A 25,608-nucleotide genomic window follows, 5' to 3' on the forward strand; every position below is an offset into this window, starting at 1 on the left:
GTTCACTGCCTTTATAAAACTCTGACTGTATTCGTCTGAAAGAATAATTTCATGTATATCTAGGATGACTATTATATCTGGGGGGGGGGGGGGAGTATCCCTTTAAAATTGTCCTCAAAGTGATAACTCACCCTCAAATTGGTCCAACCTCTATGAGTTTTTCTCTTGCCTAAAGGGATAGTTCACCAAACAATGAATTTGTTTGTCGGCTTACCCCCAGGGCATCTAAGCTGAAGGTGTGTTTGTTTCTTCAGTAGAACACAAATAAATATTTTTTACTCATACCGTTGCTGTATAATGCAAATTAGACCCCATTGACATGCATTACACGAGCAGCGGTGGGGGTAAGCAGATAAACATAAATCTTTCCTTTTTTGGGTGAACTATCCCTTTAACACACTTAAAAAAAGATATTTTGAAGAATGTTGGTAACCAAACAGTTGACCATTGCCTTCCATAGTATGGAAAACAATAATATGAAAGTCAATGGGCTTCAAAATATCTTCCTGTGTTCAGCAGAAGAAATAAATTCATAGAGGTGATTCGTAAAGATAATTCATTCAATTTGGTGGGTGAGTAAATGATGACATAAATATTCTAAACTATTTCTGTTTGGATCAAATCAGGGATCATATGCATTGCTTCTGACTGCAATATCAGTATTGACGTTCTGCCATTTCAGTAGCTGGTCTGACAGTAATTTGCAGGCGCTAGTAAATGAATTCATTTTTCCAAGGTCATTAAGCAAGGACCAATTCAAAAGCCACTGACAAACCACTCATGATGTAGTTGTACCTTCTCCACTCATTAGTGTTCTAGTTAACTTTTCCTTTCTCCCAAGCCGGCCCTGAACTTCACCTAGGCACGGTGCTTCACTAGAGGTCTGGGATCTGTCTCAAGGATTCCCTAATGTGCTATTTAAAACTACTTCCTTTTGTCCCTCTATTTCTTCTCATTAGTTTCTAAACAAAGCTCACACCAATCATTATGCTAGCATTTTTTCTTATATTCATTAGTGAATTGTAACATGTATCAATTGCCTTGCAGCCTCCCAGGTGACTGAATTGCATTAAGCCTCAATCTTACACTCATAGATTCCAATCGGAGCTCAACCTGCTTTTATTATACACGACAGAAAGGCTCAAGGTTTGAGTAGCTGTAATGGGTGCTTGCTTTGAATGGACTTTAATCCAGAGAGAACCTGTTTGTGTCCGCAAACTCTCTGTACGACCTCACCCTTACAACCCTGCACCTCTCATCACTTCCCTCAATACCTTGCTGTTATTGTCATGTACCACAATGCCCAGTGCTTATCTGTCCACAGGATTGACTAGCTGCCGTCACAGTTAATCTATGAGAGTTGTGCACAATTTACCTTTTTGCAGGGACTGTTATACATTTGCATGGATAGCTTGGATCCATGAGCTAATGATTATTATAATGAATCTAAAGTAGGAATAGTATGCATTGATATTGAAATAATTAATTATTGACTTGAAATTATACTTGTTACTATAAACTTCTTAGTATTACATTTTAAATTTTGCCTAAATACATTTATATACATCATAAAAAAATTGAATTGAGCTTTTACGACACTAGTGATGCACAATATATGCCATTCTGTTTATTGGCTAGTTTCATTTTGTCAGTATCAGCCGATTATTGTACATTTTCAGGCTTTTATTTTTGTATTTATATTTCCTTTGATATCTTTTAATGTTCTCTTAAATTTAGTCTTTAAAATAAATTGGTAACTGAATAACTATTATCCATTACATTTGCTGTTTTCATTCTGTACATTATAATGCTGTAATGTCTGTTCATTTTTTTTTATTTATACAGAATTGTATCAAACTATAATGTGTCCTTTTATCAGTTATCGATCATGACATGAAAACTATTATCTGCTAATCAGTATTAAAATTTACAATTATTGTAATGTACAAAATTATACATTATAATGTATAATATGATTTGCATGTAAAATTATTATTTGATTATGAGTGTTTTTTTAAAGTTAACTTTTAAGTGAGCATTAGATGGTGGCAAAATAAATCTAAATGTAAAAATAGGGGAAATGGATATACAAAATATAATATCCAATATTGGCCAATATAATTTCAATATTGAGAAGAAAAAAAAATCTGATATTTTCTGATAACCCCTATATACTGATATATTATGCATACTTAAAGCTACATTATGTAACTTTCCCATCCACTAGAGGGTCCCAATTTAAAACAAAGGCGTAGTTTAATGATGCCAAGTTTGCCAGCCGGTGGAAAAGAACCGGTATAGGACTCGGGCAGAAACCATGTTGATGGATGCGGTTATTAACTTTACTGTAGTGTTAAGCAGAGCGGGACCGAATGTTGAGGAGCTGAGCAAGGCCGCTGGAGCGACTGTTACGCAAACACACGGCTCGCGAGCAACGGGACTTTTATGACGGGACACAGTCGCCGGCGCCATTTCCCCTTTTCCGGTCATGAGTGTGAGGTAACACAGCTCAGTTTATCATATTAGATACATTTAAGTGTGTTTAAAATGATGTTGTCGCATTACTCTGTACGTTAGCTCAGCGGCTGCTGTGAAACTTGTTCACACTGCAGTGAGAGTAAAACCGGAAACCGAAAGTAACGCAGATATGACGCGATTGACAGGCGACTCCCTCAGACGTCCCGGATCCTTGGTAAAAATAGCAATTTACAAATAGTTAGAAACATTGGGGATATTGTAAGAACTCAACTGAACAAAATATATAACACTGGCCTTGTGGTTTTTGGATATTTTACTGCAAAAATACTACATAGTGCACCTTTAATGTAAAATATTAGCTTTAGCTTTTATTGAAAAGTGTATATATTTTTAAGCCCATTGCCTGTAAGTCATATCTGCTGGAAAACATTGTCCATCCCTGCATCTTTTGGGATGTCATATCTCCAGACAGAGCATAAACAGACCCAGCATGTGGTTGGAGTCAATATGCTACACGCTACCTCTCATTCCCAGGATGAATATTGGATTACCAACTACTTCCGAGACACTGCTGCCTACTGTTTGCATAAAACCAGTTCATTAATTCATTTAAATGATTCATCTGTTCACTCCTAAATGCTTAGCAAAGAGAATTATACGGCACAGTTTGACAGCAAAGGCTGAAATAAACAAACGGGGTGGAGTACAGGAGAAACACCAAAATATAAGAAGCCAAAATATAAGAACTCCAAGAATACTTTATGCTGATATTTAAATACACTATACGAATTTCTGGGATTCATATACCGTATGTCCTTTTTTGAGTTATTGCAAAGTTTCTTATGATGACTAACACTGCATCCTCTCTAGAGCGGCTTAGAAGTTTTGAGCGCTTTGTGATCCGGCTGTTGGAAATTTAGCTATTTTTCTCACTTCTGTCAGCTTTGCCCACCTTTGTGCTGTCAGCCGTGTGTGTGTGCGCACATGCGCCTCGCTCGGGGCAGAATAATCTCTGAAAACGGAATGAGAGGGAGGGAAAGAGAACGACACTGGCTGGGCTCCTGTGTAACTCACAGTGGAAAACACAAGGCTCAGATTCTTTATCAGTCATTCCTCTTCACCTCTTATGACAAGCGGCACCTCCCTGTCACTCAAAGAAAGCCTGCTGGGAAGAAGACAGCTTCTGCTTAAACACAGCTACCCTACTGCGTATTCTGAAAATCATTTTCAGGTCGTTTTTTTTTTTTTTTTTTTTCATCCCATGGGGTTTTGTGTGTTTGAAAATAGATATCTCAATTTTTCTCAGTTAATGCACATTTAATAGTTTTATGTTTACACAGTTTACCAAAAGCAATTGTTTAACTTCCAATTGTTTCAATGCTATTGAATCGACAGTTAGTAGAATGGGTGAGCTAAATTGTTGTGCATTTTAAGAAGGCATCATTATGTAGAGACCAAAAGCTGCCTGTTATCATCTTTATAGCATTTCCATTGCCTTTAGCCAAGAAACCCCAAAATGCATAAAGGGCTCGACAATAACGACTCGTGAACGACGCGCGTGACAGTTGACGGTTTTATCACTTGTCCGATTGGGCCAGTGCTGCTTCATTACGAAAGATTATTATTTGCATGTGCATTTTTAAGCCTTGCCTATTAAAATATTTAAGCGCAAGAAGACATGAGAATAGGGCTGGGCAATATGGCTTAACTGTATCACGATATAACGGTTTCATATCAGTCGATATTGATAATTATTGATATTTTTATGACCTATTTAAAATAACGACCAGGAGAAAAATATATTACATTACATTATTTTAAAATTAACCTTCCTCTGATTATAATCCCCTCAGTTATAAAGGAATGTCAACACAGCCATGGAAAACAATCATTTATAATTATTCATATTTATAATTAAAATGTAAACATAAGTCTAAATTCACAATGAACACTTAACAATTATCTCTTAACATTAAGGTGCAGTGTCTTTTGTTATTTCTTTGCACCGTCTAGATGCTTTGTCATAAGGCACTGATGCAGAGTTACGTTGCCTCGCCTTCTCGTTTCAAAGAATAGCACAACGACGAGCACGTCGAGTATAAACACCTCGCGCATGCAGTCAGAGGAGACGAAAGTATAAACGAGGCTTAAGGTGGTTAAAGAAGTTTGTAGTGTTACCAGAATTGGTCGGGACGACGGTCAGATTTCTAAAATCCCAAAAACTGTCATACTCATAGACAGTAAAAGAAATGGACAGAGCGATCCCATTGACGTCAACGGCGAAAAAATGAAGTCAACCTAGGGGCACTCTCTTCCTGATGGCTGAGCGAACTGCGCAGGCTCAGACTGAGCTTGACGACGTAGATGTGACGTGAGAAACCTGTCGGACAGCTGTAGGTCTTCTAGTAGTTGTGGAAAGTGAAATCTGAATCACGTTGTTTAAATATTTTCTCCCGTTGCGTTGGTAATGGTGCAATCGTTAGCCTATTTTTACAAAAACAGTTTCTGCGGGGCGATAGTGTAAGATACAAGGTAACGGAGCCTTTTATGCATTGTCATGTTTGTTTATAAATAAACAATGGACAAATGGAGTCTTTAAACGCCTCAGATGTAAAGTTATTCACTGTCAAAGTGACTCAAAAATGAATGGAAGTCAATGGGATGCTAACAGCAGGTGATTGCTTGGTTAGCAATGGCAGCCCCTAGGGGTGGAACGCTTTCCGAGCGCTAGATTACCCCCTTGGTCATACTGGCGAGCTGAATTGTTTTCCCGTTTCCTGCCATACTCGCTTGCTGTGGCACTTATTTCCGGGCGATCCTCAAACATGATACTGTTAGACGATTGGCTGTTAGCGTGTCAACTCCCAGGTTTGGGAGTTCTCGCAGCTTGTTCTCGACACATCGCCTGAGCAGAACTTTTTTCTTGCGAGTGTCCGAGAACTATTGTGTGATTGGTCAGACATTTAATGTGGGCGTGGTTAATGCAGAGAAACGCAGATGATCTGTGCTTTTCTCGTGAAGTATGGAATGTACTGCCAGAACGAACTTTGTTCTTGTTCTTTCCACCCTCGAGAAAACAAACACATTTCTTTGTTCTTGTAGAGTATGTTCCAAGCTTTAGACGCATGGTTTAAAGTATTGTGTTTTTTCTTCTATCACTGTGGATCTGATATTAATGTTCATTTTTGAAATGTGTCTGAATTTGATACTGCACCTGGTCACTCGCAATACCTGCTATGAGAAACAGTAGCATCATTAAACGGGATGCGTAATGAGGCATGAAATCAACACGAACCATCAGCAGGAGACTGCGCCTCACTATAGGCACTATGGGTAATAAGGTGTCAGGAGTCGTTTTCTCCTGGTTTAATCATCCAGACCTTGAAACTCCCTCCATTCACAGTAAACAGCTGTGTTCTGAACTGAACTCTGAGGACTGTGAGTGACACACCCTGCCTGTGGATCCAGAACACTGGGAGACACCAGCCCTACAGGCGGTGTGACTAATGGCATGACAAAATGCTTTTTTTTTTTTACAGCTTATAAGGCTGGTATACTTTATCTGCACTGGAAGTAACTGATGAAGAGGTTGTCTGTGCTGAAAGAGTTGAAGTTCATTACCAAGTGTCAGACTAGGCTAGTGTTGCTTTCGCCAACGAAAATTATGACTAAATATCGTCGTCAACTAACCTTTATCACGTGACGAAAACGAGACGAGGCGAAACGTAAATGCTGGTCATGTGACGATGACTAAATTCGCGGAGCACGGTTAATGTGCTACTTACACGAATTAAATCGCAACATTATCAATTTATAATTACAGATAATGATGATAACTCACCTTCCAAGTATATTTTTCTTTTTCTCAACACGAATTCATGTAAGAACCCCAGCTGGCAGCTGCGCTTACTCGAATGGCGATAACTTCTCAGTGTTTCGCGGTCTTTGCTCTGTATCACCCCTCCCCCAATGTTTAACTTACAGTTATGAGTTAAATGAACACTGACAAACCAGACAAAACTCACAAGGAGTCAACATAATGTATTACTGTAAGTTTAATTATTGAAAACTTATACACTTGAGTTAAATTTCCAAAACTTATCATGACAATTGGAGTTAAAGACGAAAAGTAAGTTCATATAACAACATGGCTATCATGTTTTACAGTGTATAATTAAATGTATAACGGAATATTGTTGACAAATATAAATAAGTGTGAGACCTAAGTGTGGTTTACAAAATAAAAAATATGCTTAAATATCCTTTCGTTTTCGTTGACCAAGATGAGCCGAAATGTTATAATGTTATTTAGTCCAGTTTAGTTGCGTTATTATTATTTTGCAGTATTTCTGTCTCGCTCTACAACCTACAATCTCTGTAGATCTAAAATCATTTTATGAAGCGACGAAAATTAGTTTTTGTGCGCAAAACAAAACTAAATTTAAAACAAACAAAGTTTCAAACCGTTATGAATCAGTGTATCGATTCATGATTCAGATCACCAGTGTCACATGATTTCATGAATCAATATGTCACTTCATAAAATTATCGTAGAGCCGCTGTAGTGAGATGGGCTTTGTAACGACGTCTTTAGTGCCTTTTATGGGTTTTGAGAGAGGAAATGACACTGGTGTCAATGAAGGTGTCGAACGACATGAGGGTACGTAATTAATGACAGAATTTTCATTTTTGGGTGAAGTAACCCTTTAAGTCTGACACGGAGAAAGGGACCGATGGACGGCCGTCTTTAGACCCATTCGGACGGTAACTGTTTCTCGTGGGGTCGTAAGATATCTTCATCATTGACAGGGGCTAGTCTGTGATTTTATTGCCATCCGAATCCAGAATGTCAATGTTTTTCTCCCACCACCTACGTAAACATCCCGGACGAATTACCTACTTTCTTGTTGAACACTATGGACGCGTGGTAAGTGAATTGCCGTCTGAAACCACATCTCTGAGTTTTTAACAATATATCACTTAAAAATGTACTGTTTATATCCATTTTGACCCCTGCAGAGCACCGTACTGCTTCGTTTCACTGTAATTTGGATGCATTTGAAAAAACTAGACTTTTATTACTGAAATGCTGGCAAGTATTTACAAGAGCAATATATTTCATCCCTGTTCAAAACATAAAAAGAAGAAAAGCATGTAAACATTTGTAATCGGCCGTTATGACGACAGCAATATGTTAAAATAACCAAGCAGCATTATGCTTACCTCATAAATAAGAGTATTAATTTATTTCCTCTTATTTCCATGTGGAATAAAATCACATCCTTTATGCACGAATTTTATCACTGAGGTGGCATGCACATTTATTTTTACAGACATGTTTTATTTACATAAGAAACGGAATTTGTTGGAAGTACTAGATACTTATACTATATTGACTGGTTAAAATAGAGTTCCTTTAAAGGGGGGGTGAAATGCTGTTTCATGCATACTGAGCTTTTTACACTGTTGAAGACTTGGATTCCCATCCTAAACATAGACAAAGTTTCAAAAACTAATGTTGGACGTTTGATGGAGTATTTCTGTGTTAAAAATACTCCTTCCGGTTTCTCACAAGTTTCGGCGAGTTTTTTTTCGAGTATGGCTCGGCATGACGTCGACAGAGCAGAAGGTCCTTGTATGGGCCGTACGGGCTCTTCTCCCGGTAGGGTGAGCGCGCGTGACTAGAGCGAGAGAGGAAATGCACGCCCATAAACACTCTCTCAGGTGCAGACCCAGTCGTCCGTGAACACTTCTGTCACGCCGCGCTCCACTTTATTTCTATGGGTGACATTAAGCGACTTCAACGCTTCAGCACAGCATTCCGGGAAGGCAGCGCTGCATTTGAACCGATTTGAACGCAGAAATGACGGGAAGCTTCACAACATCGCTACAGTCGCGTCGCAAAAGTGGATCTCCACGGTCACTGCTGTCACAGGACTTCATGAAATCAACAGTTACCAAAGAAGTGTGTTTTTGACGGAGCGGTCCCAACGATAAAGGTTCACGGTCCTGCTTTAGAAGCAAGTGGTGAGTAAAACTGCTTCAAATATCTATAGACTATATGTTGTTGGCTATCATCGCGTAAGTAAACATCAGTAAACAACACGATCGTTTATAACGTTAGTTAATTTATCAATGGAGCATGCGATCTATGGTGTGTATTTAAATACATTTGTTTAGCTGAAGAATATAGGTGTCAGTTTGTTTATTGTAAAAACCACCCAAACATAAACCTAGCGTTCTCACAAAGCGTGCTTCGTCATTCAAATGCGCGTCATTTCAAACGGTTACTCCATTGTTGTTCTCTGTATAACGTTACACTTGTCTGACATGCAAAACCGCTTTGCTTGCTACTGCTAAGGTTTAGTCGCATACAATAGTCCATAAACCGAATCATGTCCTCATAAACTGCGAGGAAACACACACAAATGTTGACAGGACACTAAATACAGTACATACCACAGAGACGGACGTCCTGCTGTTGCTGTTTCTCCTGTTCAATTTATTTCATCCTCTGGATCTGATTCTGGATCATATTTGTATTAGTTGAATCTGGGTAGCGTTTTCTTCTCCACGCTTGAGGACGTCACCGCTTTGTGCATGCTCGTCATTCTTTAGCTCCGCCCACACGATACACCTCCAGGCTCTCGTTTTTTTCCGGAAAGACTCGGTACAGCCTATATTTATTTTATAAATATAACAAAACTAAAGACTTTTCGGAGATATGAAGGATGCAATACTACTCTATAGGTACTCAAGATTGACATGGGATTGCCTGAAACCACCCCTTTAATAAAAATGGGGAAAAAAACGTTTTCATTGAATAAAACTAAAATAAAATGTCATCAGTTTTCATCAAATAAAACTAGACGAAAATAGTCATGGATAATTCTGACAAAAATAAGGTTAAAATGCTCAGACTTTTAATCGACTGAAACTATAGACTAAAAAGAGTATGAACATGACTAAAAATAATAAAAACTAAAACGGCTAGACTAAACTAAAATTAAACAGGCTGCCAAAAACAACACTAGCTTTAACCTCCTAATTTTTGGGAGGGATACAATTTTTAAACAATTTTTGTTAAAATATAATTTTTGGGGATTTCTGCATGGATTTGGCCTCCCCAAATTTAAAAGATTTAAAAGATACAGTGGACTAAATACACAATTCTGGTGTCATTTTACAGGAAACCCTTTGAAGTGACATAAAACTGCTAAAAGTGATAAACATTTGACTATATGTTGTCTGAGCTGTAATAAATCCCCCCAACTAACAGGTGCTTTTGGTTTTTTGGTTGTTGTTTTTTTTTGGTTATAAATTACATTTTGAAAGTGTATAGGCCCTGTGTGCTCTAGCACCCTGCAGACAGTGTTGGCTGTTTCCACTAGATGGCTGCAATGTAGGTATGGGAAGCTTTTAAATTTGGCCAAATCTCGGCGGAAATGGTCCCAGAGTAATTTAGTGTAGATAAGTTACTTTGTCTAAAACAAATGCCAAAGTGATTTATATCTCCAGAAAATAGATATTCAAATGGTACATATATAAATAAAAATGATGTCATTCCTTATCAGGGTCCTTGGACGCTCAAATGGGTGGATAGGTTTATTTATGTTTATATTTATGTTAAAAATGACTTTACATGGACTTTCTATAAAACGGCGAGAGATGTTAATGTAATGTTATTAATTACTCATAATGTACTGTATGTACACTCTAAAAACATTCAATATTCATTCTTAAATAATTCAAATTAAATTAAATTAGCTAAATAACTACTAAAACATGTACATAATTAGGAAAACAAATATCAAATATAAAAATAGTCAATATAAGCAAGAAAATTAGTATAGCAAGGCTGTAAGCATGTCTTGAAAATATTTGCTAATTATATTTGTATTAATTTGCATTAAGAGATATGTACTTTTATTTGTATCCCTAAATGCAGAAAAAGTGAAACATTTCTTGTCTCTTCACACTCCGTTAAGACATGAATCACATAAATGCCATTTTTGCCATTTCTAATTATTGTATGTTTATTCCCCTCAATGTCTATGGTAGTTGCGGCCCTAGTATATTTATGTGTCACATCAAAAATAGTATCAGGCCATCTGTCAACTCTGATGTCTTGTGTCTTCTAGAGGCGGATAAAGGCTTCTGATCTGAAACACTGTCTGCTGAGGTTTGCAAAGCAATTCTGCAGCTCATAATGAATAAGGATCTTTCAAGCTCTGGTTAGAGATGGTTCATCTTGCATAATGTATATTGGTATTGGCATAAGGTGTTAATCGGCTTAATTATCTGAAGCTGTTTAATTAACCTTCGATAACAATGTTCTGACCTGGAGCAGATTTCATGCTGAAGTGAAAGCCATTATAATAGCCACTCATGGATCCCTTATGGCTGATTTTTCACTATGTTAAAGCAGAGATCCAAATGCAAAAAAAATGACAGCTACTTGTTTTTTCCTTTAGAAGAAAGCTCTAAGGGAGAGTTTTTATTCCCTTTTGAATTAATTATTTTGCATTGAGTATTAGATCAAAAGTTCTATGGCATGTATGCGTCTCACTCACGGGGCTGTGTATTGAAATTTTGTTCAGCAGAGATTCCTCGGAGATGGTTGACATGCTTCCTGAATGTCTCACAATTGGCCAGCTGACATCTTACCACTTAAATAAACCCAAGCAGAATATATCATGGCCATCAGCGACCTAGTCTAGGCTTCACTTTGATTGTGGAGAGCTACATTTAACATGCAGAAGTATCTTTTTAAAGGGATAGTTCTAGGGATGTCATTTTTGGCCGTTATGATAATTCTTTATACTTGAAAGCCGATAGCCGATATTTTGGCCGATAAATTGAAAATCCAATTTCTTTGATAATTTTCGAGAGGCTGATTAATAGTGATCTCACCATTGAAAGCCATGTCCCAAACACACAATTATAATGTGCTCATAATACTCTATATGATAGACTTGCGCTGCACAATTTTGTGATTCCAATCATATGCCAAGCAGTTAAAATCCATCATGGCAAATAGTGCACATCTAAAACAGCTGAAGGAATCAATACATTATTTTTCTTCTATAAAGGTGAAACACTCAGTTTCAGTCAATCTCATATCAATCTTGAGTACCTATAGAGTAGTATTGCATCCTTCATATCTCCGAAAAGTCTTTAGTTTTATTATATTAATAAAAGAAATATGGGCTGTACCGAGTCTTTCCGGAAAAAATGAGCGCCTGGAGGAGTATCGTGTGGGCGGAGCTAAAGAATGATGAATGCGCACAAAGCGGTGACGTCCCCAAGCGTGGAGAAACTCATGGCTATCGATCTCAGCTAATAGATATATGATCCAGAATCATTCGGAGGCTGAAATAAATTGAACAGGAGAAACAGCAACAGCAGGACGTCCGTCTCTGTGGTATGTACTGTATTTAGTGGCCTGTAAACATTTGTGTGTTGCAGTTTATGAGGACATGATTCGGTTTATGGACTATTGTATGTGACTAAACCTTAGCAGTAGCAAGCAAAACGGTTTTGCACGTCAGACTAGTGTAACGTTATACATAGAACAACAATGGAGTAACCGTTAGCGCATTTGAATGACAAAGCACGCGATCATGTCGTTTTCTCACGCGACGATAGCCAACAGCAAAGACATTTGAAGCAGTTTTACTCACTGGCTGTTTCCAAAGCAGGACCGAACCTTTATCGCTGGGACCGCTCCGTCAAAAACACACTTCTTTGGTATGATTTGGTGAAGTCCTGTGACAGCAGTGGTGTGGAAATCCTCTTAGCGACACGACTGAAGCGATGTTGTGAAGCTTCCCGTCATTTCTGCGTTCAAATCGGTTCAAATGCAGCGCTGCCTTCCCGGAATGCTGTGCTGAAGCGTTGAAGTCGCTCGACGTCGCCCATAGGAATAAAGTGGAGCGCGGCGCGGACTATAACGACGACTGGATCTGCACCTGAGAGAGTGTTTATGGGCGTGCATTTCCTCTCTCGCCTCTAGTCACGCGCTCGTCTCTGAGTATTTTTGACACAGAAATACTCCATCAAACGTCCAACATTAGTTTTTGAAACTTTGTCTATGTTTAGGATGGGAATCCAAGTTTTTAACTGTGTAAAAAGCTCAGTATGCATGAAACAGCATTTCACCCCCCCTTTAATATATCGGCCACATTTTCTTATCAGGCAGATAATGATAACATATAACATAACATATCGACCGGTATATTTGTGCAAAAAAGAAAAATCTGTTATCATTTACTTACGTTCAAGTTAATCCAAACCTCAATGAGTTTTTCTCCTGCCGAACACAAATGAAAATATGATGAAAGAATGTCGGTAACCAAACATTTAGGCCCCATTGGCTTCCACAGTATTTTTTCAATGTCAATGAGGCCCATCAATTGTTTGGCCCATATTCTTTAAAATATCTTCTTCAGCAGAAGAAAGACATGAATACAGGTTTGGAACAACATGAGGTTGAGGAAACGATGCCAAAATCTATCCCTTTAAGCTTTTAAAATGCATTATCTGGTATGTTTCATATTGAATATGACTAAAGTAAAAAGACTGAAATGGTATTCTCTTAAAACGTTGAAGAATATTTTACAGCGTAATCAGCGGGGCTTGTGGCATTTGCAAAATCAACATTTACTTTTTGCATTATGGTGAAAAGAAACCGTCTTCAATCCAATAATTCAATATCCATTATATATGTTCTGTTGAATTCTGCATTCTGCAGATGTATGACTTCATTATGCTCACTAGCTATAATTTGCTCTGTCACACCAATTTTTTTCTTTCTCCCTCGCAGATATGAATGCCGTCATCCAACTAAGCTCATGCAAATGACAGAATAAAATTAAGCCGTGATTTCGCCGCACAAGCTCATGTTAGTTAGAGCTGAACTGAAGCGCTAACTAACATGAAAGGAAAGGAACGGTTCACTCATAAATCATCATTTTCTCACCCTCATGTCGTTCCAAACCTGTATGAGTTTGTCTCTTAAAATACAAAGGGAAATGTTTGGGTAGTTCTTTTTCCATACAGAAGACATGTGGATGGAAGGTCTTAGAATGAGTGTGAGTGAAAAAAGAAAAAGAAACATCAAAAACATCATAAAAGTACCATGAAGTATTTGCTATGCAAAGCCTTCTGATTGGCTATACACATGTAAAAAAGGGCAATTGAAGGGATTTTGCTCATTTAAATGTTTTGTTAAGACACACTGCATTGATTTCATGTCAACAAAATGTGCCACAATAGCTTTGTGTGAGGAAGTGGTTATTTACTGAAAATGTAAGCATCCCTGAAGCTTTGAAATCTCATTTCTGCTTCCACATATTCAAATATGTCTCAATTTGACATCAGCCATGTCATTTTTGGTTTTCATCATTCACATCAAACCTAGCATCACTGATTTTGACATGTCTTTATATATGACATTGTATGTATGTATGTGTGTGTGTGTGTGTGTGTGTGTGTGTGTGTGTGTGTGTGTGTGTGTGTGTGTGTGTGTATATGTGTGTGTGTAATTATTTATATATAATGCCTTCAACCACCTTTGTTATGGTTTCATAGTTGATATCCAACCACTGCAAGCAAAACCAGAAGGTATGAAATGTCTGTGGGTGGATGGAAACATTCTCAATGCCATATTCTTCTGAAACGAGTCTAACAAGCTTACCCATGCAAAACTCGATGTGTCAAGGCACGCCATTTTAAGAACAATGTCAAGGAAATTAATTAGCAAGGAGGATGCAAAAACAGTTATTAAGATTCAAGTGGAGAGCGTCTCACTTCGCGTTACTAATAAGCGTGAGGTGTTGAGGGGAATTATGTTTATTAAACGTATGCTGAGGTAATAAACAAAGCTGAAAGTTAATTCATGGCATTCTCGCAACATCACCCACACTTAGAGTTGCCATGGCTTTTCGAACGCTGAAGAACATGAGGTCAAGAGGTTGCTTCTTTCCCCTCTGCTTCCCCGTTTTGAGTGTTCAAGTGAAAAGACACTTGGCTTTCTGACCAGAGAGGAAATAAACGGCAGCAGTGATGAATTCTGACTGACAGAAGTTTCTCAAATAAGGAAATCTCATTCTCCTTTGCTTGCACTACCAACCATTACTCTTCCAGTGCATTCATCATCCCCCGGTCTCTGGTGCTTTCTGTAAAAAATATCCTGCTGCACTAATGGGTATGTTGCTGTATCCATAGTACATTACTTTACAAATACACCAATCATTACGCCGCATTGCTATTATTAAAGTCACGTATTCAAACAGATCGATTAATTAGATTCTTTTAAAGCTTTATTTGGTTGTTTACCTTTTTTATATGCTTCTTTATTTGTAAAAAAAAAAACAAAACAAAAAAACCCTAGATTCGCAGTAGTGACTGCTTCTATTTATCACCATACGCCTGTGAATCCGCCATATTGGAAAGTTCAAAATCTGTCATAACACATGCAAGTGGATTGACAGATGCAGCCTGAAACAGCACAACACAGGTTATACGTGTGAGGAGATAATTGTTCCAAGAAATCTGTTGTACCTACCGTAATTATAATTTTGAATATGGTGCAGATGTAAAGTTGATAAATAGTATTTTGAGTTTGCTGAAGGTTTAGGATTATGTAGCTAATTGATAATTATAACATGATATAGTTATACTTTTATAGTTATATTTATTGCTTTTTTAATGATGACTGATATTATAATATGCTTTATTAGTAAAAAAAAAAAAAAATATATATATATATATATATATATATATATATATATATATATATATATATATATGTATATATATATATAATATATATATATATGTGTGTATGTATGTATGTATGTATGTATGTATGTATATATGTATATATGTATATATATATATATATATCATGCTTTTTTGATAACATCTTGAGTATGTGCACTGCAGAGTTAGACATATAATTGTGATCAAAATTATTGACACCCCCCCCCCCCCCCCCCCTCTCGGTAATAAGGATAAAAGATGATTGTAAAAATAAATCTCAGTTGTTTCACTCAAAAACAATGCTAAAATATAACCTTTCTTTAAAGCAAAATGATTGAATGTGGGAGGTACATGGCAATACATCTTTTTTGGCACCCTTTTGTTAAATACTTTTTTACAACCTCCTTTTACCAAGACAACCGCTTACAGCTCTGAGTCTTCTTCTATAATGTCCGGTGAGTTTGGAGAACACCTGACAAGAGATCAGAGACCATTCCTTCACTCTCCAGATCCTTCAGATTTATAGATCTATGTTGGTGTTTCTTCTCTTCAGTTCACCTCAATCGTTTTCTATAGGTTTTTTGTCAGGGAACTGGGATGATCTTGACAGAAGCTTCATTTTTTGCTCAGTGACATTTTTGTGTTGATTTGATGTTTGTTTTGGATTCGTTGTCCTGATGGAAGATCCAACCACTGCCTATTATAAGACTTTTGTTTTTTGTTTCATCTGACCATAGAAAATCTGGTCCCTTTTGAAGTTCCGGTCGTGTCTGACAACTGAATATGCTGGAGTTTGTTTTTGAATGAGCCAGGAGGATTTTACTGGAAACTCTCCCAAACAACATGTGGTGATGTAGGTGCATCTCAAAGTTTCTGGATTGACAACCCTTTTTAAATGCTCGATTGAATCGGAAACTGTGATTTAATGACAATAACAAACAGGACTATTTTTTTACAGTACACAATTCAACAGTTTTTAGCTCTTGTACCAAAATTGGCACAGAGAACCGCAAAATATTACTGGTTAATTTTACTGGAAATATACAGGATCTTTAATGTTATAGTCCTATTTTTTTTACTGGAGGTCCAGGACATCTTGTTGTACCAACTGCTGAAATATTTGTACCATGACAACCCTGTAATATATACACTGATTAGTTATAACATAATGCCTTATATTGTGTTGGTCCCCCTTTTGCTGCCAAAACTCCAGTAGACCCCTAAAGGTGTGCTGGGGTATCTGGCACCAAGATGTTAACAGCAGATCTTTAAGTCCTGTAAGTTGCGAGGTGGGGCTTCCATAGATTTCCATAGACTTGCTTGTTTGGCAGATGGTCAATTGAATTAAGATCTGGGGAATTTAGAGTCCAAGTCAAAATTCAAGTGAGGTCCCGACTCTCTGTGGTCATTAAAAATCCCAGGATGTCCTTCGATAAAGAGTAGGGGTGTAACCCCGACATCCTGGCCAAATTTGCCCATTGGCCTCTGTCCATCATGGCCTCCTAATAATCCCCATGTAATGATTGGCTTAATCACTCTGTCTCCTCTCCACCAATCAGCTGGTGTGTGGTGAGCGTTCTGGCGCAATATGGCTGCGGTCGCATCATGCAGGTGGGTGCTGCACATTGGGGGTGGTTGAGGAGATTCCCCCTTCTAGGCAAAGTGCTTTGAGTGCCTAGAAAAGCGCTATAAAAAAGGAAATTAATTATTAAAATTATTATTATTAAGTCTACACCTCAAACTCGTTGTGTGGGAATGGGTCAGCATGGGTACTCTGACTGGTCTGCGGTTATATACCCCCCATATGCAACAAACTGTGATGCACTTTGTATTCTGACACCTTTCTATCTACTTTTTGAGCTACAGTAGCTCGTCTTTTTGATCGGACCACACGGACCTTCGCTCCCCATTTGCATCAATGAGCCTTGGCCACCCATGACTCGGTTCACCACTGTACCTTGGACCACTTTTGATAGATACTGACCACTGCAGTCTGGGAACAAACACCACAAGAGCTGCAGATTTGGAGATGCTCTGAGATGTCGTCTGCCCTTGTCAAACTCTCTTAAATCCTTACGCCTGCCCATTTCTCCATCTTCTAACACATCCGCTTTGAGGACAAAATGTTCACTTGATGCCTAATATATCCCACCCACTAACATGTGCCGAGATTAATAAATAATCAGTGTTATTTACTTCACCTTCCCTTCATTACCTGATTGGTGTATATACTGTGTATACAGGGAATTATATAGCATATATAATGTACAACCTAAAATATTTAAACCATAAAACAAAATGTATTACAAACTTGCACATCTGGTGACACATCCAGAGTTTGATGTCTTTCAAATATAATCTTATTATAAATTTGGCCATTCAATGTATCATCAAGACATCTTTGTTTTTGCAATGCAGCGCAATTTTCCTACATCAGATCCAAGTTCAAACATAAACTCTGCATTAAAGATTCATACACATCAACACTAGTTACACAGCAGTACATAATAGTGAAAAATATGCTTATGTAGGAAGCAAGCCAAGCATACAAATGAAATGGCTTTGCAGATCTCATAGTCTCGCTATGAGGTAAGATGCAAAGTATAACTCTGGAAGACTTTTATATGCTCCGTTTTAAATCTACTTGTTTAGTATTCTGGGCAACAACCACAGTGATAAAAACACTTTATAAAGACACTTTAAGTTCTCTTACAGTTTTCCTGAACAAACCATTTAATCAATGACATAATCTAAAATGTTGCCTGCCAACAACCAGCCAACATTTATTAACACACAGTTCACATGTCTAAACAGCGCGTGAGCCCGGATGCTGTTACCATCACACGTTTATCAGGTGCTGTTGATTGGTGTGGATATTAAAGGCAGAAAAAAAATACTGTCAGAGAGGGAGAGATGTAAGGGTTCAACAGCTTTTTTATGTCCATATATTGGACCAAGTTGGTTGCTAGGCAACGTGGGGGAGAGGACGCTGGCGTTGTCTGTTCGCCGCTTCTCCACCCACAAATCATGTTACTGTACTATTAGATTCAGATTTTATTTTATTTCCTTATGTTTGTGACTAGTCTAACAGTCAGAGCTACTATTGGAGCTGTTGCTGATTGCTGGCAGCCACTGAGAGGACGTTGTTCGTCGTTTCGCCGTTTTCCACTGCTTCTCTAATGTTTATGTTTGAATTGCTGCTGTTGGTTCTGGTTTGGAGGACATTTGATGTTTTTCGCCGCGGCTGCTCACTGGTGGTCTCCCTTGGGCCTAAGCTACATGGTGGCTGAAGTTTGCACCGGGCTAGCGTCATCTGGGCCATCGTCATCGGCGTCCGGCATGATGTTGGGATGTTCCGCTTCTCGGCTGCGCCGCTGTTCCGTCTTGCATTGCGGCCGTGGAGCGGCTTGGACTTCTGCGCCGACCCCGGTGTGTCCACAGAAGTGCCCGGAAAAATGTTCTGCCTCCTGCATGGTGCTGCGGCGATCCCCATCGTTTGAATCGTCATGAAGACCCATCATCTGGTCTTCAGCTGTCCTGCCTCAACGATGTCATCGGGACACTGCCGCTGGGAGAAATCTGAAACATGGAGTGGACCACAGTGTGCTGCGGAGCTAACAGAGACTTCCACCATCAGCTGTTTTCTGTTCACCATCAGCTCTGTTTCTGTTCATCATCAGCTCTGTTTCTGTTCACCATCAGCTCTGTTTCTGTTCACCATCAGCTCTGTTTCTGTTCACCATCAGCTCTGTTTCTGTTCACCATCAGCTCTGTTTCTGTTCACCATCAGCTCTGTTTCTGTTCACCATCAGCTCTGTTTCTGTTCACCATCAGCTCTGTTTCTGTTCACCATCAGCTCTGTTTCTGTTCTTTTTTCTGTGTTGGTTGATTGTTTGTAGTATTCTATATTTTTACTTGTTATTCATTTTTTTGTTATTTTTTCCCCCCTTTGTTGCACTTTGAGATTCTTCGGAATGAAAAGTGCATTATAAATAAAATCTATTATTATTATTATATATTAAGTGCTTATGTGGACAATAATGCTGGTAACAGTTATAGATCAACTCATACACAGGGTGAAACCTGTATAATATTCAAACCATTGATGTGCTTAAATCATTTGTCTTTTACTCAATATTTAATTCATTTAGCTCTTAGGCACAAGAATGGTCGGTCAAAACCAAAAAAGACTTTGAGAGAGATTGCTTTAGCATAAGCTGTCAAACTTTGTATGTTTAGTATCTGAACACTTAATGCTCAGTTATTTGTTCAGAAGTCTGTGAGGCCAAAGGCATGTGTGAAGACACATAATTGGTCTCCAATGCCTTTGTGTTGAAAGTGTGTTTGTGCCTGCAGGATATTACAGAGATGTTTGCACATAGGCCTATTAGATAGAAGCAAGTCCTGCCTGCCCATATTTTAATTGTGCACGCAATATTTTTTTCCCCCTTGTTAAAACAGTTTAAAGTACTTTTGAGAAATGTTTAAATTCTGTACACTCTCATTAGATGTACTCATATGAAAATAGTTTTATCATGGAACAGATCATTGCATGAGGTCTGCTATTTTTGGATCACATGAGCAGCCAAAAAGTACTACCTTTATGAGGATAATCTTGATTGCAGTTATACTATGGTATTGTATATGTTATTGGCAATGTGTGAAATCAGTCATTGTGAAGAATGCCTTGGGAATATATAGAATGCTGAAGTTTGTAGGCAAAGTATGAAATTATATTTCACACATTTATGCTGCGTTGACACCGGACGCGAATGGCACGAATAAAATGTGCTATTCGCGCAAAGTTGGACGTGTGAACATTTTGAATCCATTCGCTTCATTCTCGGCGTGAAATTCGCTTCATTTGCGTGTGACATTCACTACACAACAAATGCGAATTTGCATCATGGGAGAGGCTTCTGCTAGGCAGCGGCAGTCGGCAGAAGGATTAGCCGAGTTAAGGCTGCTCTCGCCGGGGTTGATGAGCGCTGAGCTCCGCTGATCGCCTGGGTCTCACACCTCTGAAAACGCCAGATCAAATTTTTAAATAGGCGCTCTCTTAATAAATAAACCACATATTTGAGATTTAAACAGCTACATTCTCGCCTGAAAAACTCTTAAAACTACATTTTGTGTAATAACAGTACCATAACAGTAGTATTTTTAAATTACTCTGGCCTCGGGGTTTCCCATCCGTCACTTCACCACGTGACAGCAGTAAGCAGGCTCCTCATTTGTTAACACGGCGCAAATATCCACCAAAATTCAGATTTTTCAACTTGAGCGATTCTCGCATTCAAAGCGCTCAATTTGCGTGATTCTTGTCACTTCATTCGCACGAATCGCGCCGCAGAATGCCTATTCTCGTCTCTGCATTGACTTTAAGCTAGGAACACACCAAGCCGACGCCGATCAACTAGTGGCGACGAAAGCAAACTGCTGAGTCGGCTCACGTTGGCTCACGTCGGCAGCGTCTTGGGTCCAAAGCGGTCCAAAGTTGCCCTGCCGACGCTCGACATCAGACGGCCAATAGCGCGTCCGTTCTGCGCCTGCGTTAGAGGAAATACCTTTCCGTCCCAGCTGGTGGCAGTAGTCTGTTTTCGTTATTCGAAGCGGGAAACCGGAAGAGCTATAAAGATATCAGCTGTCGTTTTCGTTTCCCCACACAGACGGATTCGTGCATTTCAGAACGTTGCAAATGGCATTGCCGTTGTCAGCCCTTGGTCGTTTACATGTGGAAGAGGAAAGGTAGAAGCGGACGCGAAAAATACGAGGAACGCTCAATAATGGGTGAAACCATGGATAAATGTGACCGAAGTCAAAATGTGAAACCATAGATTATTACACTTGTTCACCTATCAATGAACCATAACAATAACAGGGCATAGCTCAAACAATACCCTGCAAATTGGCTCATTCAGATGCATTGTGGAAGGTAATGTGACACAATCTGAACAATGGCCACTTACCCAAAGGATTGTTAAAATAAATATATGTGTATGACGCATTCTGATTTACAGTAAATTATGTTTGTGACAATGCTTGGTGCTAGTTCAATGAATTATGACAGAATTTGTATATATTTTTTTCATTGGAAACATGCCTATGGTGACATTTCTTCAAAATGATATCATGCTGCTTCTTGCACATCACATAACAGCAGTTTGGAAATGAAATCTCCAGTGGCACAGAAATGTTAATGAAAATAATGTAACACTAAACCATACACTGAACTTAACTGACAGTAACCATGCTAACTATTAGTTTACAGATATTGCACTTTGATAACATTGTATTGTGGAAGTAACACATTATGAAAATATGTCTCTATTAATTGAAAATCTATTTATTCTTAAATTAAAACATCAATACAGATGTGTTTATTGTGTTTATTTACCCTGCTAGTTAGATGTCAAATTGCAAAATAAGGGTTAGAATTCTGCATCATCTTGTGTCTTGTGATCCTTTTTTACATAAAGAACTGTGAATGCAAGTACCCAAAGTCAAAGTTTTTTATTTTTCAATGTTCAGTACAATGGGCACAAATAGCTATATAGAGAATAGCTATAAAAGTAGCTATATAGGTAGATTCAGCCAAGGGTGTACTGAGCCGTAGCTCAGCCGTAATGAAGCTGGGCTCCTCACGGGTGCCAATCCAGGTGTCACTGTTGGTACCATCTGAGGGTAAACAGGATTCACTTTCAGACAAAGGTTCCTTAAAGACACAATCAAAATGTGAACAATGTGATACAATAGATTCTTACACTTGTTCACCAATAACCCATAACAATAACAGGGCATAGCTAAAACAATACCCTGCAAACTGGCTAAATGGATCTATTCAGATGCACATTGTGGAAGTTGATTTGTTGAATTACTTGTAAATAGACCCATCTGAACATTCATTGGCCACTTTACCAAAAGCAAAATGTTCATTTGTTCAAATGGAAAGAAAAAATAAATAAATTAAATTATACACACATTTTTGTGTGAGGTTCTAGAAACTGCAGGTGGGTCTTCTGAGCTCCAGAACTTCCTGAGGGTCCATGTTTCTTGTAACACATGTACTGGGTTCGCAATGAATCCCACCGCTTCTTGAGCTCTTTCTCTGAGGTACAAAAAAAAAAAAAACATTACGCTGAGTTATGTCAATTTCATGGCTATTGTAATGTTCATTTTTGTTCTACTTTTAACTGGATGTATTCTGGATGACAGCAATTTTTTTTACAGTCGCTAGAACACATTTCTCAATACATTTAGGTCACTTTTGCAAAACTCTCCACACAGTTAGTACAACCGAAATATATGAGGGCTAAACTGTGGATTTATCATTGCTTTTGGACATAAAGACATGCATTAAGTGTTTTGATATCTTTAGTGCATTTTGAATGTGAAATTAACTGCTGTGCAAAGATGAAAGTTGCACACAACAATCTAACATGCAGTTTTTTTTAAAATATGGACTACTGAAGAAGAAAAAACTATTGCAAAAAAGGAAATCTTACCTGACATGACAACTTTATTTGCGATCTCACGCCACAGTTCTGCTTTCGCCACACAGTTGACATAACGTTAACATTTTCCCGTAGTGTGATACTAAGCTGGCCTTTGCTGGATCATGCTGATCAGTTTGTCTTCACTTGCCTCGGTCTACACAGCCATATATATTAACATGTGTTAACATGTATCGGAATGAGGAATATAATCAAATGAGACGAGAGCTTTCTTTTACTGTCTATGGAGGAGACAGGCGTTCTGTGTTCCCTCTTGACTCTGTCGTTTACTTGCTTCGTCACTTCCGTTTTATTTTCTCGTGCACTGGTTCGCTAGCTGAACAGCAAATCAGAACGATCATATGTCCCGACTGACCGACATGCGGCGACGCCGATTTAACATGTCGAATCGGCTGAAAAACAGTCGACGAGGACCAACGCCCGCCGACGGCGTGGAACTGTGTGGAACACACCGAGGAAACTTAGTTGGTCGACGCACAAAAACTGCCCGACGGCCGACCGTCGGCTTGGTGTGTTCCGGCCTTTACATGTAAATCACTCGCGCGGATCACGTCATTCACGTGTGGTGTGAACGCAGCTTGCATTGTATACAATAGCAAAGGGTCGGTCGGCAGAATGGAACAGAATGTATAGAATGCTCCTGCTACTCATGCTTGGGTGTTTGTTCGGCGGTGGTCTCGCCAGTAGTCAAAGACATTGAGGTTCCACTCCCACTGCAGAGGCTCGTCCCTTTGAATGGCCCTTATAGTGCCATTCAAAAATGTCATTCTATCCTTCCTTGCTGCAACATGTATAGCTCAACACCACTTCTGCGTTCGTGTTTTTCTGGTAAGAACGTCCTTTAACTGATGTCGTCGTAGTTCTTCGTTAATTTTCAAAAACACGTTCAGTGCAAGTAACGGCGTGTTTTGATACTTTGAGAGTGTGTTTGTCATTCTGTATAATGACTAAGGTAGTTTACAGAATGCCTGAAAAAGTATGCAATGTAATTAAATAAAAACAGACATTTCACAGTTTGCCAAAAAACTGCATGCATTCTATATATTCTATACAATACCAGCTTTTCACATATTGCTGGAAGCATATGTGCTATTTTATATTTTTAGCTTTAGATTGAGTTTTTTACTTTTTAACTTTATATTAGTTTTAGGTTAGCCTAGAAATCTAGACGCACCCTAGCGGCAGCAAATCTAATTTGCAGTCAGTGTCATCTAGCAACTCCCCATAGGCTCAAAAACCAAACTCTTATCAGGCCAATCACATCGTGTATAGAGTCGGTGGGCGGGCTTAACATAATGACAGCAGAGTTGCGAAGGTTCTAGTAAACACAGAAGCTAAAGAATGGTGGTCTTTCGAATCGGCTTTGACTCTGGAAGACTTTGAGTTAAGCTTTTCTCTGAGAAAAGAACGACACTGAAGTCATTCTTAAAATTGGAAGCTGTGTTCGGAGCTTTGCCGACCGGATACGGCAAAAGTTTCTATCAACTAGCTCCGCTTCACCTTCGTTGCTCTTGTTGTTTGTCGCGGTATCCTATTGCGTGTAGAGGGAATTTGAAAGCCAACCGTTGATCCCGCTCCTCGGATTGAGCCCTGTCAATAGTGAGTTTCCAGACCAAACATCTTGATGTGGGTCTGGCTTGTCAGGCTAGTTTTAGGTAGGACATTTTATAATTTTAGAATCAGAATCAGAAAGAGCTTTATTGCCAAGTGAGTGCACACACAAGGAATTTAGCTTGTTAATTACTAAATTTTCCATGTTAGTCCAGTGCACACATAAATATAACAAGGCAAATAATAACAAAAAAGAAAAAAGTGGGGTATTGCACTTGGAAGGCATTTAACTGTTCAAGAGGGAAATAGCCTGTGGGGGGGAAAAAAAACTGTTCCTGTGCGAGTTCTAGTGCCTAGTGATCTGAGGTGCCATCCACACGGCAACAGTTTAAATGGGTTGTGACCGTGGGGAGTGAAGTCTGTGATGATTTTACTTGCCCGTTTCCTTACTTTGAAAGAGTACAGGTCCTGGGGATTGGACAGGGGGTAGCAATAATCCTCTCTGCAGTCCGGACTGTATTTGTTGTATTCTCCTTATGCCTGATTTGGTGGCTCAACCAAACCAGACGGTTATAAATGAACACAGGACAGACCCAATGATGACTGAGTAGAAGTACAACCTCTGCTGGACCTTTTTCACAATTGAGTCAATGTGATTGTCCCACTTCAGGTCCAGAGAGATGGTGTTGCCCAGGAACCTGAATGACCCTAGTTTTCCCCAATCTGTCAGAAAGCTGGTTATATCCATTGACATATTGGAGTTGGCACAAAAAGCTGAGTCAGTTTGGATGATAGGAGATTGGTCTGATGGTGTTGAAAGCCAAACTGAAACCCACAAATAGATCCTTGCATAAGTCCCAGATGTAGAAAAATATAATGCAGTCCCATGTCGACTGCATCATCCACAGACCTGTTTGTGCTGTAGGCAAACCGGAGAGTATCCAGCAAGGCTCCAGTTATGCCAGTGAGGCCAACGCCAGTCTCTCACATTACTTCATGAGTGAGATTAACAGGTCTGTTATGCATTATGTCCATGATTTAGGCGTTTTTGCAGACCGGAATGATAGAGGAGCGTTTGAAGCAGCAGGGAGCTTCACATTTCTCCAATGATCTGTTAAAGATCTGCACAGACTTTTAAACAGGCAGGTAAAATACCATCGGGGCATGAAGCTTTACTGGTCTTCTGTTTTTTGAAAACTCTGCTCACGTCCTCTTTCAGACGCTCTCAACGCAATAGCTGCACGCGCTCGTGGCTCTTTAGCTCCGCCCACCACATGATGCGCCTCCAGCCACTCTGATT

General features: G+C 39.0%; 1 protein-coding gene and 1 long non-coding RNA gene across 2 annotated transcripts in view; one reads left to right on the top strand and one right to left on the bottom strand.

Annotated features, from left to right (window-relative positions):
• Positions 1-25,608, top strand: part of ctnnd2a (catenin (cadherin-associated protein), delta 2a) — a 396,135-nt gene that overhangs the window by 61,058 nt on the left and 309,469 nt on the right. The gene's annotated exons all lie outside the window — the stretch shown is intronic.
• Positions 21,192-23,169, bottom strand: LOC137064034 (uncharacterized). Its single transcript, XR_010901475.1, has 3 exons — positions 22,749-23,169; positions 22,225-22,351; positions 21,192-21,921 (listed from the first exon to the last, which is right to left on the bottom strand). It is a non-coding gene; the product is annotated as an uncharacterized lncRNA (long non-coding RNA).

This window comes from Pseudorasbora parva, chromosome 24 (genome assembly GCF_024679245.1).
Source record: "Pseudorasbora parva isolate DD20220531a chromosome 24, ASM2467924v1, whole genome shotgun sequence".
Lineage (NCBI taxonomy): Eukaryota > Metazoa > Chordata > Actinopteri > Cypriniformes > Gobionidae > Pseudorasbora > Pseudorasbora parva.